Genomic DNA, 8569 nt, shown 5'->3' on the forward strand with positions numbered 1-8569 from the left:
TCTCATTCATTGGAGCAAAAAAAGCTGTGTGCTATTTATCTTTCTTTTCATATCAAGATAATTATATATTTTTCTGGGTTTTTTCTTCCAATATTCTTAGTTTTACCATTTTATCCACTTCTTAAGGGAGAAATTTATTCTAAGTCGGTATTTCCCTAATTGAACTAATTATGCCAACACATACATAGTTTCTTTATTTCTTTTATCAACATCAGTTCACTTAGTTTTCAGATAATTGAGTGAGGTGGCTATAATAATGGCTATTGACACAGGTTTAGACAGAGATAAGTTACTCGCCTGAAATGGTAGGAATTTCAGGCTTTGAATTCACATCTGCCTAAGTCTAAAGCCATCTACTTTCTCTTATGTAACAATAAGTCTACCTCCATTGCAACTGCTGCTGTCAAAGTCTTAGACATACTCCCTATGAATGACTATACAGGAGTTCCCTGTCACCCTACTACAACAGAGTGGGTAGTATATGAGAATATTTAAGTTTGACCTTTAAATAAGATACCTGTTTCATTTATTAACTCTGGTTTTTAAAAAACAAACAAAAACAAACAAACAAAAAAAAACAAGAACTTCAGTATTTCTTTCCAAGCAGGCAGTGGCATTATATATATATATATATTTTTCATTTCTTACAATAAAAGAAAAACAAAAAACCCAAGAACTTCAGTATTTCTTTCCAAGGAGGCAGTGGCATTATATATATATATATTTTTTCATTTCTTACAATAAAAGAAGTTTAGGTGAAAATACTTATGTTTATTGAAGAAATTTCATTTCACTTCAAATATTTCAAAATCCCTGAGTACAATCTATCCTACTATTATATTTGATGGTTCTGATAATCTCGTGTAAGTGCCTACTATTAAACTCAACATATTATCCATTTCTTCTAGCCAATGGGAACTGAGAGTGGCCATAATACTGAGAAAAAAGTATTTGAACTGTGGTAAGAATGTATTACATTTTCGTAATTTTGCAACTTTCATTAAGTCAGAAATTGGAAAAGCTTGCATGTGGTATCATTTCTGCTGAAGCCAATTATCTTGCCCTTCAAAATAAGTTATGACAAGGTCAAGGCTTGAGACATTTTCAAAATTATCATTATTTGTTCATTCATTTCTTTCTTTTTCTTTTCATTTTGATTGTCCCAAAATTGTGGCAGGCTGCCTTCTCAACTCTTTTGATTTAAATGTTCACTAACTGATGTAGGAAAATTAAAATGTTCTTAATAAAGAAGTCAGTTTATTAGGTAAGGCATGCTATCTTGTTTTAGAAATTCCACAAAAATGGGAAAATCAATTGAAACTTCACATTTTTTTGTCTGTTGTGGTCTTAAGGGAAGACAACATTCTGTCAAAGAAAATTGTAGTTCCTTAGTCCCTACACAAATTCAGTCTCTTACCCTAAATTTATCTCTATGATTCAATATTTTGCCTTCTCAGCAATATGTTAGAACAAATAGCAGATGATTTTTGTTTAAAAACTTTCATGAACATAATTAAGCGTAACTTGGAAAGGAAAGAATCTATGCTGCTAAAAAGGCTGAGATTGCTTTTGTATGATTATATAGTCTTAGTTTAAATTAAGAGAACGTTTGTCAAAAAGTCAACATTCAGCATGCTTAAATGCTTCTGTTAACTCTGGTTAACACTATTAACTACTTCAGTGAAAATTCAAACAACCTACACTCCCATGAAGCCAAGAAAAATGAGGCTTGTTCTACATAGAAGGTCTTTTCAATGCATTGGAGCCTTAAACCTTTTATAAAATTGAAAATAATTAGGTCTGCATAGAAAAGTCATTGTCATAATAAAAATTTGTCTGCAGACTAATGAAATAAGCTGTGTATTATATAACTACTTAACATATTTTTATCTGATTAGTCGACTAATCAAATGAATTACAGACATAATCAAACTGACATTAAAATTTACATTAACGTATGACCTAAAGTCTTTCTTAAAAGCCCATTATGAAATAAAATGTATCTATTGAAAAGGAAGATATTAAGTAGGTATCTTACCCTTTAAAATAGGTATCGTTTGACTATAAACAAAACCAAAAATCTATGGCCTAGAAATGAATGTGCAATCTGCAAATCCCGGGAGATTACCAGGTGGGAGACAATCCCAACTTTAAAGATGCCTATTATTATAAACAAGTCACAAGCATATATTTTAGCAAATAAATGATCTCACACACTGAATGGCAACCCCATTTAAAGTGCTAAAGAAGAGAGCCAACTTCCCTATACATGAGCCCTAGTGCTGCCCAATGAAAACAATGAATCGAAATGACACCTGTTGTATTATGTGCAATGATTAAACTGGGCTGACGAAGAATTGAAGCAACTGAAAACATCATGACATGGTTAGCTGAGTATAAGTACGACAAAGAAATCTGGGAGTCACCACAGGTCAAATGTCAATATGTATATAGGTCGTATGGTACTGCTTTAAAAGCAAGCAAAGCAATAATCTGGATATAGCCCATAGGAAATTTACCAGGCTCGTAAATGAGTAATAGAAGAAGAAGAGATAATAATGTATAAGAAATTCTAGGATTATATAACTGTCATTTTGGAACCCCTCATGATATTACTGATCCGGGTATGAATTATCACCTAAAACGATTAGATGAATGGTTGATGGGGAACATGAAAAACTGCAGTGGAACACCTTTCTGGATATCTCTGGCTTGTAAAGAAGGAAAAATAACTTTACAATGAATCAACCAGTCGGGCAGCCCCTTAGTCCAACGCTTAATCTTCACAACACCAGTAGCTGATGAACCAGAAAATAAGTTTTCTGATGTGATATGACATAGTATCTAACATTACTTATTCTGCATACTCACTCCAAAAGTAGTTCTAAGTTTGGGTTTGTAGGAATTACAGGGGAGAGAGGAAGAAGCCCAACAAAGAGAGAGCTGAGAAAACTCTCACTGAAAAACTCTGGGCAGGATATGGCAGGGTTTTCACCTTTAATTTTGGAAAATTTAGACCATTGAAGGTTTTGAAGAGATTGACATTACAGAACCATTTAAGCTGAAGTAAAGAGTTTCTTCACTACATATCTTAGTTCAAATCCTTCATTTTACAGGAAAGTTAAGTTCAAAGGCCATCTAAGATATTAAGACCCAGTCAGCATTATATTGCAGATCCTAAATCTAGACTTCTTCGCATGGCCTCATGTTATTCTCCAGGGACGTGGGGGGACCTTACCTAGTAGTATGTTCCCCAACACTATGGATATTGCACAGAAGGCTGGAGAATAATTTACAAACAATGTTACAGAAAAATTAAACATCGAATTTGAGCCTGGACTAGGCAGACATCTTTAAGGCCTTCTCTCCAAGTGCATAGTTTATGAATAATTCACAGCTAATCTAGCAGGCTTTAGCTGAGTAATTTAGGAATCCTACCCCCATTTGTACTCTTGTCTTTGCGTGCAATTTTTGCATTGGGAGTAATTTTAAGAAGTGCCTGACTATCATGGACAATTTCACGAAATAGTAAACTTTTTTTTAGCTCCCTAGGAATGGATAAAGAAAGCATTATTGTTGTTTATTTTTCATTATCTTCAGATAATAGTCACATAGAAAAATGCATTTCCATTCTGCTGTCAAATTCAATTATGTAATCACTTCATTTGTCATTCTTTTGTGAAGAAAAATAAATATCACATTCAAAATATTTGCCATCAATCTATAACATAGCAGCTACACATCCTGCTTACGTTAAACGTTTTTTTGTTGTTTTATTTTTTGTAAACTGTAATGTGCAGCACAGAGGTAAGTAATTACTGCATTCACTTCTACAACAGCCTTCATAAGTGTATTGTACTAAAGCATGCTGGGTAGCTCTCGTTTCCAAATGGAGTTAAAACAAAGGCCTAAAGTCAACATATTCCTCATCAGACTAATGAGAAACAGTACCGAAGATGGGCTCTATGTGAAGATACAAAAACAGTTTTAACAGATTAAGTCACGAGTTTCCTCATTAGATCATTACAGCTTTTTAAAGCAAACTATTGTTGGACATGGTCCTTTAAACCCTGCTAGTAAATTAAAAGTCTAATGATTTTATCCTCTGTCTGTTACTCCAAGTGTATTGAAGATCTGTCCTCAAGGAAAGACTCTTATAGAGGTGGTTCTTATGTCCACAGAGTGGAAGAGTGTAGTATTGATCTGTTTGTTAAGAGAAGCAAAGAACCTAAAAACTTTAGCTATAAAGCCGACATTCCATTTTCTGCATTCAGCAAAATGGAACGACATAGGATAAATAAAACCACGAACCGCAACCACAAGGACAAAAGCCCTTATTTTCTACATTAAGTATACTTTCTCCTTTCTTGTTGCAACTGTAATTAGAACACAGTTCCTATGGGTAAAATGCTAATAAACGATTAGAACTTCTTCTGAGGCGGGCAACCAGGAAAAATTAAACGGCAACAATGATAATGATAACACGAACGCGGATATTCTACGGAGACTGAACAGCTTCTCTGCCCTGTTTCTCTTTACAAACCCAGGACATTAATTTCCACACTCAGAACAAAGAACAGTATTGGACTGTCAAAACTTTTGAATTGAAGGTTTTACCTTGCCACTTATTTAAAATAAAAATACTAACAACTTATTTTATTTTCAAAATCATCCTGATAAAACATATTGTGACAATTCTTATTTGGTAACAAGTGCCAAGAACATGTTATTTGTTATTCCATTTAATCCTCATTGCTGCTCCATGACATTATCCCCATTCCACAGATGAGGACATTGAGATTTTGCTTTGACAAGGTGTCCAAGTTCACAGAGAAAGGAAGTGGGAAAATGGGGTTCGATTTCAGACACCAAAGTTTACGTTCCTTTCTCTATTCCACAGTCTTACTTCCTTAAGAAACTAAATGAACTATAGTGAACAAATGGGCTAGACGCCTACACTATTTTAATTCTTTAGAAAATGTCAATATTAAAAAAAGGAAGTGTCGATATTGTTTACTTTGAGTTTTAAGTTCTTGAAGTTATACACATTAATATCTATATTTGAAATACAACTAGGAAGAGCTTACTAAATAGGCTATGTGGAATTTTGAACAAACAAAAACTCTGCTTCAAATTCTTGGCAATCATTTATACTATAAAAATACATTCCCATGATAGTAATGTTAGTTTAATTTTATGCTCTAAACTTTTGGACATCAACCGCAATTCATGTGTAGAGGAAAGGTTTGTAAAATGTTGTTGAAATGAAAAATATCCTTAACTTTATAGTTTCCCACTCATATATACCATCTGAGCGGGGCTACCTCACATCCAAGATTGCTCTAGACTTTATGACTTCTAACGTGTAAGGAAGTTTGGGAGCAGGCTGTAGAATAGCTGGGAGCAAAATAGATTCCAGACTCACTCTTGGGGGCAAATTTTATATTTTCCTCTCAGTGCTATAGTAGTTTGCCTCATACAATTATTTTGAGGATTAAATGAGATAATCACCATAAAGCATTTAGCACAAGGCTTGGCACATAGTAAATGATCTATACTTGTTTATGATAAACACATATTCAGATTTCTTATTCAAATTTCTTTAAAATACAAGGATCTCCTAATTTTTCTATCTCATAAACTTGGATTTTTACAAATTTTATTTTCTTACGGGTGCAGCTAAACCGCATTGTCATCATTCACCCTTCATAGGGGTGTAATTGCTCAAAGTAACAGTTTTGCAGGCATTGTACAAAGAGTGCTGGGCGTGGACTCAGAAATCCTGATTTGAATTCTTGCTGTGTGACTGACAATGGATTGTTTTCTCTTTCAGAGCCTTATTCTCGCTTTCAGTGTTGTTCAGAAAAATAAGGTAATGTACGACAAAATGCCTATCATCGAGCCAGCGTATAACAACAGATGCTTAACAAACAACAGGTGAGTCTCCCCATCTAAAGGATATATTTCTGGGGAGTAGAAAATATGATTTAGATTTCTCCTTATCCCTATGTATCTCCTTGATCTGTACACCTTTGGGGTCTACTTAATAATTAAATATTCCCAGACTCCATGAGTAGAATGTATTTCCAACCTACATTGACTGTGTGACCAAAAAGCATAGTATGTGAATTTGATTGTTTTTTCACTGAAATGTCTGCAATATTCCTCTGCAACTTCCGGGTTGCTATTTTATTTGTTAAGGATGTCCAAACAAATACAACATTAAAAATAAATTGCAGAAAAACACAGTAGGAAATGAAATTTACCGGGTGGAAGATCAAGAGGATTTAAGTACTAAAGCTCTAGCCTACATGTCTGTAAAATTGATTTGACTTAATAAGTTTAATGCAAATAGAGTTGTATTGTTTGGGATGTGTGTGTACACACACACATACCCATCTTTAATTGTGTGAGCACATCTTGCTGTTGTCTGTTTAGAATTCTCATGAATAAATAAATATAAATTGGTCGTGTTCATTTTTAAGGATTGGCTTTTTATCTGACATTTAAAACTGAGCATATACTAGCATATGAACAGATAGACTTTAAAAAAACATGGTAAATTGGGGACTGCCCAGACAGCTCAGGATTGCCACGTTCTTCTCAGTAAAAGTACTTTGTCTCTTGTCTCATCTTCTTGATTAAACCTGTTCGTTTTTTTATCCCTCCTGTAAATCATTTTGTTGCAACTATCACTGGACTTAAAGCGTGGAGCGGCTAGTAATCACACCAATTTTTCACTCCAAGGCTTTGCTAGGTGATTTGGTGCTGAATGTTTCAGTCTGTTCTCCTGGCTAACACCCAATATCTTTCAGGATTTAACTTCTGTGTCCTCCAGCAAGCTTTCCTTTATCCCCTCTTCCTGTTCAGGACTAGCACAATATCCTTCCTCTGTACTCTTAAATCACTCCGCATAATATTAAAAGTGTAGCGTTCTTGCCTATCTTATCCACTACACTGTGAAAACCTGTTTACTCTTAAATCTGATCCACCAACACATTCCCCAGCACACAGGACATGCTCAGCAGATGTTTGTCGAACTGACCGAATCTATTCGTGGACTCCTTGTGTATCTAAGTTTATCTTAAAGTGACCCCGAAGTTTCCACTAGTCCAAGAGAAATGCTTCTTCACATACAACTTACCTGAAGGAGGCATTGATATGTACTATTATGAAAGCAAATTCTGATTTGTGTTGCAGTGGTGGGTTTCTAACTTCTGACTCTGTTATATGGGAGAGTGATATATATACTTGACTCATGAAATTTGTTAACATACAACTTGCAAGGGGCTGAGTTTAAGGATGTGAGCTCTTTACAGATGTGATGGGTTCCACTATGTGTTTTTGGTTTTCTGCTTTGCAAAATAAAAATAACGATTACTTCTTTCTACCTCACAGACGGGACCGTGACGCTTGCCATGCTCTATCAGGAAAATAGAAGATGACTTTTTAATTGGTTACAGATTGTCCTCTCCGAGAGGGTCTTTCACTTACTTGATGGTACCATGATCAATATGACAAATCCGCAAGATGAAGGTAAAAATAACAGATGACTGAAGGACTGCGATTTGGTAATAATGTATAAAGAGTGGTTATGAGGAAAGAGAAGAATTTCAGCAAAGGTAAACATACAATTTCTAGTTAATAGAAATCCAATATTCAGTAGGATTTTGTTCATTTAAGATAGCAGACATCTTAAGGACATTTCCAGTTATCTTGTAGAGCTAGAATACAAATATGCATTTTTATTCTTTTATTAGGAAAATGAAAAATCACAAATCAATTTTACTCACTCAAGTTGATGTAGGTCTCATCTATCAAAAATACTATGTAAAAAAGAATTCACAATGAAACTAATAATATCCTATCCATAAATGATACCTCCAAATCCTAGGCCTCCAGATATTTTAAAATATTATATTCTTTAAAAAATCATTTATTTTGTATGTTTTGGATAGGCACTATTTACTCCATTTAAAAATAGAAGAAACTAAATAAAGGTAATAGTACCTTTTCTGACATAGGGACACTAGTAAGCCAATAGGAGAATTAACCTACATCACATTTTTACTGCTTATATATCTATGGTATACATGTCTCTAACATGTTTATTTTTAAATTACACTCAGAACAAAAAACAGAGCTAAAACAGATTCCATTTTCAGTGGACCATCATCTTTTTCAGATAAAACAATACCTGCATCATTTAAGGCAGATGGCTGTCTGTACAAAACAAAACAAACGAACAAATAAAAATAAGAAAAACAAAAACTAGGAAAAATACTCTACGCACTCCAATATTGAAGGTAACTTTACAGATAATTGTAGTACGATAAACAGTAGTCAACAGAAAAGGGTGTTGTGGTATTAAAAACAAGACAACAAGCCCCAAACGGATTCGCTTATGTTAAGCCCCATGTCACCAACCCAAGACTAAATTAATGGAATCTTACACCAAACAGGAATCGCCTGATCAACACTGATTAGACAATCTGCCTGATAGACCCCTGCCATCCCCTAAAAGATAGTGACCTTGCAGTAATCAGCCTGCTTCTTTATCTAGTATAAC

At 34.3% G+C, this 8569-nt stretch overlaps 1 long non-coding RNA gene across 1 annotated transcript in view; it reads left to right on the forward strand.

Moving 5' to 3' along the window:
• The window catches only part of LOC112474113, a 15597-nt gene extending 9666 nt beyond the window's left edge, over nucleotides 1-5931 (forward strand). The window contains exon 3 of the long non-coding RNA XR_003044288.1: nucleotides 5834-5931. This is a non-coding gene — a long non-coding RNA (uncharacterized LOC112474113). The remainder of the gene's footprint in view (nucleotides 1-5833) is intronic.
• The last annotated feature ends 2638 nt before the right edge of the window (nucleotides 5932-8569 follow it).

This window comes from Pteropus alecto, unplaced genomic scaffold, assembly GCF_000325575.1.
Source record: "Pteropus alecto unplaced genomic scaffold, ASM32557v1 scaffold50, whole genome shotgun sequence".
NCBI lineage: Eukaryota > Metazoa > Chordata > Mammalia > Chiroptera > Pteropodidae > Pteropus > Pteropus alecto.